The following is a 13,037-nucleotide window of genomic DNA, read 5'->3' as shown; positions in this document are numbered from 1 at the left end:
CTGATCCTCCATGGTGGGCACCAGCAGAAGATCCCACTGTAAATTCACGCCGACATAAAACTGACTTTTGAGCCTCCCATCAAATTCTACCGCCCCTAGCCACAAGTGAACCCATCAGCAGGAGCTTGGGAAAATAGTGTTGTCCAACCTAATCACCTTCATAAGATTTTTTTTTTTTAGTATTCACTCGAGCAAGAAACAGCTCGGTTGTCATCTTCCTTCAAGCTGCACTGAAATTACTGGAGATTTGCAAGGCTTAAAAAAAGACTCCTAACTTCCTGTGGTCATGAGGCAGAAAAGATTTGAACTCAATATGCACATTGGCACAAAATTGGAATTTCACTCTACAGACTAGTGCTGAATATTTTGAGTAGGAGGATGTGGCATAAAGGTTATGGGCCCACATGATGGGGCACTTAGAGAATGCGTTAAGAAATCCCTACCGGGGAACAACAAGAAAAATGATTCAATGCCTATTGTAACTTCTAGATCTTTTGAAAGTACAACATGTTGCATAGCATATTATAGTTAGTAAAATACTGAAATATCCCCTCCTTTCTCCATGACTCCCATAGTAAATGCCGTTTTTGGTACAGAATGCAACTACTTTGAGGAAATTGGAGTTCACGTGTTAAAAAGCACTTGTAAATAGACATCCTACACAATTTAAAAGATTCCAAAAGCAGCGTAATTTGTATTTACGTGGTGCCTTTAACTTGGTAAAATGTTCGAAAATGTCATAGGAAAGTTATCAAACAAAATTTAACACCATGCCGCATCAGGGCAGATGACCACAAGCTTGGTCAAAAAGGTAAGTTTTATGTAGTGTCTTAATGGACAAGTGAGAGGTGGAAAAGTTTAGGGAAAGATTTCTAGACCAAAGGACCTTGGCATTTGAAGGCATGGCTATCAATAGTGGCATGATTAAATTCAAATGCTCACGAGGTCAGAAGAACACCGATATCTTGGAGGGCTGTAGATTTGGGAGAGATTACAGAGATAGTGAGGGACGAGACTATGGCAGGATTTGAAAAATAAGATAAGAATTTCAAAGTCAAGGTGTTACTTGACTAGCCATGATGTGGAGATGCCGGCGTTGGACTGGGGTGAGCACAGTAAGAAGTCTTACAACACCAGGTTAAAGTCCAACATGTTTGTTTCAAACACTCGCTTTCGGAGCACTGCTCCTTCCTCAGGTGAAGAAGGAACCTGAGGAAGGAGCAGTGCTCCGAAAGCTAGTGTTTGATACAAACATGTTGGACTTTAACCTGGTGTTGTAAGACTTCTTACTTGACTAGCAGCCAGTGTAGATCAGCAATCACAGGGATTATGGGTAAACTGAACTTTGTGCAAGTTAGAACCCAGCCAGAAGAGGTATTGATGATCTCAAGTTTACAGAGGGAAGAATATGGGAGGCCAGCTAGGAATGCACTGGAATAGTCAAGCTTAGAGGTAACAAAAAGCATGGATGAGGGTTTCAGCAGCAGACGAACTGAGGCAGAAGTGAAGCCAGGTAAGGTTACAGAGGTGGAAATAAGACTTAGTGATGCCACTGACATGTGGTTGGAAGTCCATCTCACACCCATGAATGACTCCACATTGCAAATAGTCTAGTTCAGCCTCAGTTTGTACTCTCCATATAGTGTATAATGTTTACAAACTTTACACTCCATGGTGTTAAGTCAACTAGTGTGAAACTATTACCTGCATGAAACGATCCCTCTTAGGAAACAACTAGAAAAACTATTCAAGGTCAGCCTGGTGCACAACCTCAGCAGCTTTAGTGGAGGTGTCTAAGGCGTGGCGCAGTCGGTGACGGCCATGGCTGAGAGCCTCGGCAGAATGCCCATCTTGCTGAGGGACGTCACCCAGTACAAGGCTGACCTTGATGAGGCGCTGAGGTACATGTCCTGGTCTCAGATGGGAATGGCTGAGGCACTACAAAGCTTGTCCCAGTCGCAGGTGGGCCCAATCACTGAGGAGCATCGCCAAGAGCATCTACACCATGGTGCAGACATTGGGGAACTGCCAGGGCAAACAGGGCCAGATGTCGCAGGGGCAGCCGGGGCTCAATTCAGCTGTCCTTCCATACCCCATGGGCACCGAGCAGGGGAGGAGGGACTGCTGGGTGGCAATGCGGACCCATCATATGGACTGGTGATGGTGGTCACCAGCTCCCTTGAGTTCCACCCCTCAGCACGGTAGCACAGTGGGTAGCACTGTTGCTTTTGATTCCTGGCTTGAGTCACTGTCTGTGTGGAGTCTGCACGTTCTCCCTGTGTCTGTGTGGGTTTCCTCCAGGTGCTCCGGTTTCTTCCCACAAGTCCCAAAAGACGTGCTATTAGGTGAATTGGACATTCTGAATTCTCCCTCCTTGTACCTGAACAGAGGCTGGAATGTGGCGACTAGGGGCGTTTAACAATAACTTAATTGCAGTGTTAATGTAAGCCTACCTGTGGCAATAAAGATTATTATTATGATCCACGTCTCACAACCAGCACCCAGAACAGGGCGGAACGGCTGTGCATGTGCCGCCGTCAAGTGTGCCGGAGTCTTCTGGCCCCAGAGGACACCCGCCAGGTGCATCGAGGTAGGCAGCTTGCTGCCTCCACCTCTGATGTGCATCCTGGGGATACACCTAGACATGGTGGAAGAGCAAGGAAGGCCAAGCACGTCGAGGATCACTGAGAGGGTACTGGAGGGGCAGGAGTAGGTGTGTGGTAAGGAAGGAAGTGTTGGGACGGTTTGGATTGGGAAGGGAAGAGGTAGGATATAATGAGGCAGTACCATCAGGAGAGTGGGGCAGTGCTGTACACATGTACGAGAAACATTAAAATACCCTCACCACAACTGGTATGATGCCTCTGGCTCTTTGTTCCGCGATGTGGGCCAACCACCCAACCCCATGCCCCATCCCCTTCGACATGGACCCCCCCCCCCCCCCCACAATCGACACGCTCTGCCCATCCCCTGGGTGATTGAAGGTTGGCTGGTGCGTCTGTGGTGCTGCCTCCCACAGTGTTCAAGCACAGTGTCCATGCATCAAGATGTGATCTGGATGCTAGACAATGAGCCCCAAATACTACATGGTACGCCCACCCACGGGATCCACTTGGGATGTGAAGTGCTCACTTAACCACGATTGCCAATTCTCGATTAACAATAGCCTTCAGCCGGAAGGCCAGAGGCGTCCGCAGTCAGTGAGAGTCATGGATGGTTTTTGGGCAAACAGGTGGACCTAGGGTTGCCCCCAGAAGGGGAACACATAGTCCAGCATTGGCATGGAGGACCCACATACGGCCGATGCCCCCCTCCCATCAGAGCCCCTCCCAGCCCCGATACCCCCAGCCTCCCAGGACAGCCCACTCCCAACCGGGGCTGCACCGTTGCCACGCTACAGCGAAATCGCTACAGGATCACCTACGGGAGCATGGCCAGCGGGTTCTCGTTTTTGGCCTCTCCTGTTGGTCACCAGCTTTGTTGCGCTCTCGCCTGAGCGAAACGAGGCCAGTTAACCACACCCCCTATATACTAATCGATAACCATCATCATCTTTATCCCTAAGGTATGCAATATGACTCTTGATTCTTTAAATTGTAACTATAACATAGTATCAAAATTTTATAGGAGTCCACATTAAGATTGGTCAATCTCAATCTCCATTTGTGAAAGACATAAACTAATGTGAAAAAGCAGGTTCCAGAATTAGTTTAGTTGTAGACATTGTATTTTTTTTAGCTAAATTGGCATTCGAATAATGTTGCTGTTTCCTCTGCTCAGGTGACACTTTACCCTTTTGTTAGCTTCCAAAATGCTCGCCATTACATTGAAAACAGATTTGTAGAAACCAAAATAATCTTAGCAATATAATATGAGTAAAGAACTTGGGACTGATGTGATGCACATTTAGCAATGGCTTCCTGTTCCCTTGAAGGAGGTAACTGAATATCCTTAAAAATTCTTGTCCATCATTTAATCTGTGTGGTTGTGCAACATTTAGATCTTAATTTGGTCTGTTCTCCAAACACTTTCAATCACTTCAGAATCTCAACTATATTGACTTAACTATTTGAAATTAGGTAAAATATTTGAGTAGAATTTCTACTCTGGGTGCAATTGACAATCTCGGCACAAATTATTCTCATGCAAATTACCTTTGTGCGACACATGCAACCTTCCTGGCTTCCATATGCCTCTGCCTTGTGTTAAACACATCCTGAGTCACCTGAAGAGCAAAGTAGTGGGCAGAGCAGAAAACTAATATCCCTTGGACGATATATGGTCTCTCAAGCTGCGATGCCTATACCTACACCAATGTGTCACACTGCAGTGTGGTGAATGCTTTAAAACCAGCATTCAAGCTTGAGATGGACCAGTTATCCAGCTTCTCTTCATGGACCCTTATCATTGAGCGTCTCTTAAAGTCAAGCTTGATGGGCAATGAAAGATACAAGGAGCATCTCCATGCTTGAGCTTTTGAACTCCTGAATCTTATGTGATACAGCAGAGAAGGAAACAGCCCTCCAAAACATCACAAATCAGCCAGCAACCTTGATTCTGTTGATTTCATGTCGAATGGACCTCAGCATGCCAGCCTCATTATTACTGATGAGAACAGCCTTCATAACATTACCATTAATTTTGAACTCTATATGTAGAAACACACACTGAGTCATGTACAAGTAGAAGTAAAGATATTAAAGAAGTGCTCAAATGTGCTATATACAATGTGAAAAATGTAAACATAGTGAACCCATTAGTGCTGTAGGCGAGATAGCACCCTGCACTCTCACACACTCCTACAAAGTGTCGCGAATATTGCCTTGGGGGGAGTGGAGGCAGGCTGCTCACTTTTTAGTCTATACGGCAGTGAGAAACTGGTGATCTGTGTGGTCGTGTTGTTGGAGATCTCCTTCGGATGGCGGCCTCTGTATGGGCAGCCGTAATCATTAACACAAGTGCAGCCGATCACAGCTCTAGAGGAGGGGCTGAGGAGGTGGAGGAAGATGAGGGTACTGAGGAATTCTGGAGACTTTTGCCCTCCCCGGTGACCTGCACAGTCCTGGGTTGACCTTCAGGCAGGGTTGATAGGACTGACTGATACACAACAATCATCCATTTCAGCAACTGCTGTGCCAATAGTGTGACTGTCCTGTTAAGCGTACCCTGCTCCTCATGTATTCCATGGATATCAGTACTAATACTCTAAGTGGACTGATCCAGGATACTGAGGGAGGCTGGCACCCTTTCCTGTCCGAGACTTTGCTTCTGCTTCCACTCTGTGTTGTTGCATGTGTCTCTCCATGAGATTGGCTCATCCGGTTGAAATCCTCGGACAATGTGGTGTTCATGACGCTGATGAACTCCTCCATCTGCAGTCGTAGAGCTTCCACTGCCTCAGGGAACTCTACCAGATGTCCACACATTTGCTACTGATTATTTAAATACTGTGCCCCAAAAGGTGACTCTGGTTCCTGCCCACTGGATTATCATCAGGGCTTTATCTCCCCCTCCTCTTAAGGGGACTGTACACAGATGTCTCTGACTCTGACACCTCCTCCTACACTCTGGTGTGCCACTGACTCTACACGTGCGTTCTTCTGATGTGCTGCTATCTAAGTTAATGGTGTGTGAGCTAATAAGATCATAGAATTTTTTATCATAGAATTTACAGTGCAGAAGGAGGCCATTCAGCCCGTCGAGTCTGCACCGGCTCTTGGAAAGAGCACCCCACCCAAGCACACACCTCCACCCTATCCCCATAACCCAGTAACCCCACCCAACACTAAGGGCAATTTTGGACACTAAGGGCAATTTATCATGGCCAATCCACCTAACCTGCACATCTTTGGACTGTGGGAGGAAACCGGAGCACCCGGAGGAAACCCACGCACACACGGGGAGGATGTGCAGACTCCGCACAGACATTGACCCAAGCCAGAATCGAACCTGGGACTCTGGAGCTGTGAAGCAATTGTGCTATCCACAATGCTACCGTGCTGCCCATGCTAAGATGTGACACTACCTCCTCGGACATTTTATACAATAGTGCAGGGATGGATATTGCCCTTCATGGTGTCTGTTCATCAGGTGCTCCATTCACATATGTACTGTGTGCACCTACATGAGCCACTTATACGGTCCTCATTGCTGAAGCAGAGGTATGTGCCAAGTGTTGCACCTTAGCTGCAGCCTGCAGATATGATCCTTCCCTTTTACCTCTGAGTAGATGGGCCAAGCTATTCATCTTGTCCGAATGCAGCAGCTCATTGAACCTTATCCTGCATCAAACCCATGAGTGCTGATTATCTCCCGCTGTGCTCACCACAGCCACCATTTGAATCCAGGCTTTCTTGGTGCTGCAGGTGCATTACACTGGCCAGCGGGGTAGAGGATTGGTATCCTTTTCCGGACCTCTTCCACCAAAGCCTGAAGATCCTGATGAGAAAAATGTGGCAGCTGGACCAATTTCTTGCCCTGAATCTCCTCTGTGTGACATTCTATTAATAGAAATGTAAGATGAAAAGGGCCATGAACCATTGGGATTATAATACTCTCATGCACTTTGGTGCACTTAGATGCACTAATCATTTTCACATATCATCAAAAATTACTTGGAGTTCAAGACTCCAAGCTAGAATGCTGTGTTCTATGACCACTGACAGCCCTACTGGTTCCCCCTCTCCTAGTCACATTGTGATAAAATCCTTACAGCGTAGAAGGAGGCTATCTGCACTGACCCTCTTAAAGGGCACCCTATCTAGGCCCACTCCCCTGCCCTATCTTCATAACCCCGCCAATCCACCTAACCTGCACATCTTTGGACTGTGGGAGGAAACTGGAGGAGACCCAAGCAGACACAGTGAGAATGTGCAAACTCACACAGACAGTTACTCAAGGCTGGAATGGAACACAGTTTCTTGGACAGTGTACAGCTTTGAGGGACCGGGTCAAGGATCAACAGTTTGGGAGCAACCTAATAGATGAATAGCAAGAGGGCAAGTGGATGGCACTGTTCATTATTCATTCACCCACTAAGTCTTGACTGCATGACTGCACAATATCGCTAACAGGCAGTGGTGGTAAGATGATGCCATTGCTGTTGCTGTCTCTGAGAACCCACTCCATAGTTTCAGTGGTTCAGTTGAGTACATATTGATGCAACAATGTTGATTCTCCCATTGGGTAAGCTCATGATGGACCATCCGTTCCAGGGCTGGCTAACAATTGGACAACATGTTGAGCTTTGACACTCACCTGGCAAGGCCATGAGGTCTTCTCTTGAGGCACAGGGACCTCACATTGATGACCAACCTCTCAAATGGGCCTTTCTGAAGGGCCTGCTTTTTCTCTGCACCCAAGCTGCTCAACCCACATCAGGCCCAGCTTCTCACTATGCCCACCCTGACTCCTACTGTAGTCTGCCTTCCCAGGCTGAAAATCGGACGTTCTGGTGGTCATGTTTAAAGGTCGGGTTCGCAGAGCTTGGAAATATCCATTCTCTGTGCTCTCAGCCCAGGAGAGAGAATCTGGTCCAATACGAATGATTACGATGGTGATGGCTCCGAATCCCTGCCTTGCATGCTCTCCTAGCTATTCTAGCGCTCCTCCAGTGGCTGCAGCATAGGAATTGGGGGTGAATTATTTGAAGGCTGCAAAGATGATCAAGGTTGAGGCAGTCTGGCTCAGTGAACATCCTGGCACCAATGCAGGAATTGGTTAAAGGTGTGAGGGGGCAGTGCGGGGATGCAGGCATGTCATTACTAAGAATGAAGGCAGGTAGGCAGATGATCAGTGGATGATGAGTGATTAGTAGTCCCTGTCCTACAGCAAAGCCTGGTCTCCAGTCGACTCGGATTTCCTTGCCACTGGGTCAAGACTTTGTTCCGCTGGAACAAAGCTGGCTGGTGTGCAATGACCAACCCACATTAAAAGAATCCATGCACAGGCATCTTCCACACACCCAAATTAATTTTGGGACCCGGAACGTCAGGACCTGTATGGGCAACCCAAGAACAACAGACCTGAACATCACCCCCGGGAACACGGTTTCACAACATATCCCGGGAACACGGTTCCACAACATTGACACTGCCGCCCTGAGCGAGACACAACTGGCAGGAAACGGACAGCTTAAAGAACAAGGTGACGGATGCATCTTCTTCTGGAAAGTCAAATCAGAAGCAAAATGTCGTCTCTAAGGGGTCGGCTTCACCAGTAAAAAAACAAATTGGTTGGACATCTCAAGGAACCCCCCTCCAAAGTGAGGGAACTTCTCATGACTCGAATGCTCACCCTGCCCCAGAAGCAGCACATCACAGCAGTCAGTGCCTATCATCCAACCCTAGATGCAATGGACAAAACAAAAGAGGCATTCTTCAACCTCACTCAATTGCTGCCCCGCAGCTCCAGGGACCCAGGTTCAATTCCGGCCTTGTGTGACTGTCTATGTGGTGTTTGTACATTCTCCCCGTGTCTGCGTGGGTTTCCTCCAGGTGCTCCGGTTTCCTCCCACAGTTCAAAGATGTGCAGGTTATGTGGATTGGCCATGCTAAATTTCACTTAGTGTCCAAAACGGTTAGGTCTGGTTACTGGGTTATGGGGATAGGGTGGAAGCGTTGGCTTAAGTAGGGTGCTCTTTCCAAGGGCTGGTGCAGATTCAATGGGCCGAATGGCCTCCTTCTGCACTGTAAATTCTATGATTCTATAAATTCTAAGCTGATCCTCCTCGACAGATTCAATGCTAGATTCGGGAGGGACGCAAACCTTTGGAAAGGCATGTTGGCAAGGAATGCGTGGCGAAAACAAACGCCAACTGAGTTCTCCTCCAGACAAATGTTTAGAACATGACCTGGTCATTGTGAACACCCTGTTCCGCCAGATAGACAAGCAGAAGACATTATAGCAACACTGGCACCTAACACTGTATCATTGTCCGAGCAAGGGACTGCAAAGATGTCCGCATCACCCATGCCACGACCGGAGCCAATGACTGCTGGACTGACTACTGACTTATCCGCTCTACCATCTCCATCACCATGGCCCCAAACCTGCAGAGGCAGAAAAAACTCTGCTACAGTTGCTCAATGTTTCTGGACTCAAAAACTCTGAGGAGAAAGAGATACTCTGTCGGCCCCTCACAGCTAACCTGCCGATAACCAGTGAACCAGAGTCGCGTAATGTCCACAATACCTGGTCCGCCTTAAAAGCCACCAGAGTCAACACCTCCGAGGAGATGCTCAGGCTCTTGGCCAGGAAACACCACGACTGGTCAACGAGAATGATCGGGAGATCCAGGATCTCCCTGACCGCAAATGCAAGGCATTCCTGAACTGGCAGCTCCACCAAAACTCGAATAATAGGAAACAAGCCGACAGGCAACTGAAGGCCAATGTGCAACAAAGATCTCCCAACTTAAAGAACAAATGGTGGATTGTAAGAGCACAGGAGACTCAGCAACTCGCCGACAACCATGATGCATGCAGCTTCTTCAGTGCAATTGAAACCATCTACCCCCAAGTACCCAGGAACCCAACCTACTGAGAGCCAAAGGCGAAGAGGCACTCATTAAAGACAGAGAAATCACTGGAGGAAGCACTTTGAGGACCTCCTCAACCATACACAGCCTTCGACACAAGTGCCCTCGACACCATCCCGCCACACACTACCCACCACCACCTAAGCACAACCCCAGCTCACCGTGTGGTCGAAAAAGTAATCCGACAGCTGAAAAAGAACAAGACCTCTGGCGCATATGGAATCCCCGCAGAAGTATTACAATGCAGCGGAGAGGCACTCTTGACAAGAATCCACAACCTCATCACCCTTGTCTGGAAGGAAGAGAACCTGCCGGGTGATCACAGAAACTCTTTAATTGTGTCCATCATCAAGAAAGGAGCCAGGTCCAACTGTGGAAATTAGAGGGATTTCCCTACTCTCCGCCATGGGAAAGGTCATTGTAAGAATCCTCCTGAACCTCCTCCCCCATTGGTTGAAGAGCTCCTCCCTGAGTCTCAATGTGAATTCCGGCTATCAAGAGGTATGGACATGATCTTCAGCGCGTGACAAATCCAGGAAAAGTGCAGGGAGCAGCATCAACCTTTGCACATGGCCTCATCAACGGAATGATCACAGAGCCAATACGAGTGCAAACTAGGATCAAACAGGGCTGCATCATTGCCCCATTGCTTTTCTCCATCTTCCTCGCAGGAACACTTCACCCCATCACCCTGAAGCTCTACGCTGGAATGGGGCTAACCTATTTGACAAGCGGGAAACTGTTCAACTTCCGCTGCCTCCAGGCCAGAACCAAGATCACCCCAACTTCTGTCATCGAGCTACAGTATGCAGACAAAGCCTGTGTGTGCACTCACTCAGAGGCCGATCTACAAACCAACGTTGATGCATTTACTGAGGTGTATGAGAGAATGGGCCTCAGACTAAACATTGGAAAACAAAGGTACTCTGCCACAGAAAACTGCCTCCCAAACATCACGTGAGCCCCTGGACAATGTGGATCATTCCCCATACCTCAAAAGGTCTCCAGAATCAACTCCAATGCGCCAGTAGAATCTTCGAATGCCTGAGGAACAATCTGTTCAAAGACCGAGACCTAAAATCCAGCACCAAACTCATGGTGTATCGAGCAGCCGTAGTTCTTGCCCTCCTGTATCTATCAGAAACATGGACAATCTGTCTGGAGTTTGCAGATTCTCGCCATGTCTGGGTGGGTCTCACCTCCACAATACTAAGATGTGCAGGGTAGGTTGATTGGCCACATTAAATTGCCCCTTAATTGGAAAAAAGTTTTCAAATATATTTTAAAAAACGAAACATGGAGAATGACAACCGACACCTCAAATCCCGAGAGAGATTTCACCAGCGTTTCCTCTGCAAAATCCTGCAAATCCACTGGAAGGATAAGTGTACCAACGTAGGCGTCCTCTCCCAGGACAATATCCCCAGAATTGAGGCACTGGTCACACTCGACCAGCTGCGATTGACGGGCCACATTGTTTGCATGCCCGACACAAGACTCCGGAGCTCTACTCCGAGCTACGCAATGGCAAGCGATCACTAGGTGGGCAGAGGAAACGCTGCAATGACACTCTGAAAGCCTCCTGAAATAAATGCAACATCCCCATCGACACGTGGGAGTGCCTTAGAATGCACAAACTGGAGAAGAAGAATCCACAAAGATGGCAATTGCCTCAAGCATCACAAGATGAAGCACGTGGAGGCCAAGCGTAAACAATGGAAAGATAATGCAGAATCCAGAGCATCTCACCCACCTACCTCATCAAACACCACCTGCCACACCTGTAGCAGAGTCTGTGGATCCAGGATTGGACTATTCACCATTGCAGAACCCACCTCCACGGAGTGGAAGCAAGTTATCCTCAACCCTGAAAAAAGTAAAGTCATTGCTGCTTCTAATGAGCCTGTGGCACAATACTCCTACTGATTTGTGTAAGTTCTGTTATCTAATTGAAGCTTGTTTCCATTCAGCCAGCCAGCCTTATGCAAAGAAGGTGGTAGAGCAAAAGTTGTATGGATCAGTACGAGTGTGACTCAAATGTGCTATAACCATACCATAGATTTCTGTATGTGTCCACCAACATTGCTATCTGTGATGCTTTGTGCCCTCTCTCTAACAATGACGGCACAGTGGCACCGTTCTCAGCACTGGTGCCCCACGGCACCAGGACCTCGGTTCGATTCCGACCTTGGGTGACTGTGTGGAGTCTACACATTCTCCCCGTGTCTGCATGGGTTTCCTCCGGGTGTTCCAGTTTCATCCCACTGTCCAAAGATGTGCAGGGTAGGTGTGTGCTAAATTGCCCTTTAGTGTCAAACATTTAAATGGGATTATGAGGTAATGGGGAAAGAACGGGAAATTGGGCCTGGGTAGTGTGCTCTTTTGGAGGATTGGTGCTGACTTGATGGGCTGAATGGCCTCCTACACTACAGGGATTGTATGATGATGGGCATTTCCTCCACTGGTGCCAGCACTTGCTTTAATGGTTGCTATCTTCTTGATCAAGTAATTTCTGCCAGGATATCTTGCAGGAAGAGTGGGAGTGGGTTAGTGTCTGTGCCAAATTGAAGTTTTGTGAATATAGTTTGTGTGCAGAAGAATTGATAGTGATTATGAGTGCAGTAGCAGATTCGGACTGTGCATTTTCAACCAGAGGTAGATGCTTTTGCAATTGGATGAAAAGCATGGAAAGCGCAAGAGAAAAATCTTGTACTGCTGGGGTTAAAACAAGATGAGGAGGATTGTGCAGAAAGTAAATGGAGATGTGAGTGGGGACCTTTGTGGATCTGGTGAAGTCATTTATTTTCCTGTATTATTGTTAGGTTCTTGTAATACTTATGGTATTTACATGGTCAGCCACCTCTCTCCAATGCAGTTACACAATTTGCTAAGTCACCAACATTCACCACTGTGGAAGAGGACCTCCTTCAAACTACTTTCTTGTTGTTCACCACTCAAACTGTAAGTCTGGAGGCCCGAGCCATAGCCATCTTCTCAGCAGACAGAGAAAAAGAGTCTTACTGTCCACAATACAAAGTGCACCTCACCTTTAAGAATTGAAGACTCCCGAAGGAACAATATGCTTGTGCTTGTCTTGGAGGAGATCTTTACAGCGAAATGATTATAAGGGGCGAGATTCTCCGACCCCCCCCCCCCCCCCCCCCCCCCCGGCCGGGTCGGAAAATCGCCGGGGGCTGGCGTGAATCCCGCCCCCGCCGGTTGCTGAAGTCTCCAGCACCGGAGATTCGGCGGGGGCGGGAATCGTGCTGCGCCGGTTGGCGGGCCCCCCCCCCCGCTCGATTCTCCGGCCTGGATGGGCCGAAGTCCCGCCGCTAAAATGCCTGTCCCGCCGGCGTAAATTAAACCACCTACCTTACCGGCGGGACAAGGCGGCGCGGGCGGGCTCCGGGGTCCTGGGGGGGGCGCGGGGCAATCTGGCCCTGGGGGGTGCCCCCACGGTGGCCTTGCCCGCGATCGGGGCCCACCGATCCGCGGGCGG

The 13,037-nt window shown here is 48.3% G+C and overlaps 1 protein-coding gene across 9 annotated transcripts in view; it reads left to right on the top strand.

Annotated features, from left to right (window-relative positions):
- lrriq1 (leucine-rich repeats and IQ motif containing 1) overlaps nt 1-13,037 on the top strand; it is a 278,411-nt gene that overhangs the window by 243,447 nt on the left and 21,927 nt on the right. The window lies entirely within an intron of this gene.

This window comes from Scyliorhinus torazame, chromosome 19, assembly GCF_047496885.1.
Source record: "Scyliorhinus torazame isolate Kashiwa2021f chromosome 19, sScyTor2.1, whole genome shotgun sequence".
Classification (NCBI taxonomy): Eukaryota; Metazoa; Chordata; class Chondrichthyes; order Carcharhiniformes; family Scyliorhinidae; genus Scyliorhinus; species Scyliorhinus torazame.
This window is presented reverse-complemented; position numbering and strand designations above follow the sequence as displayed.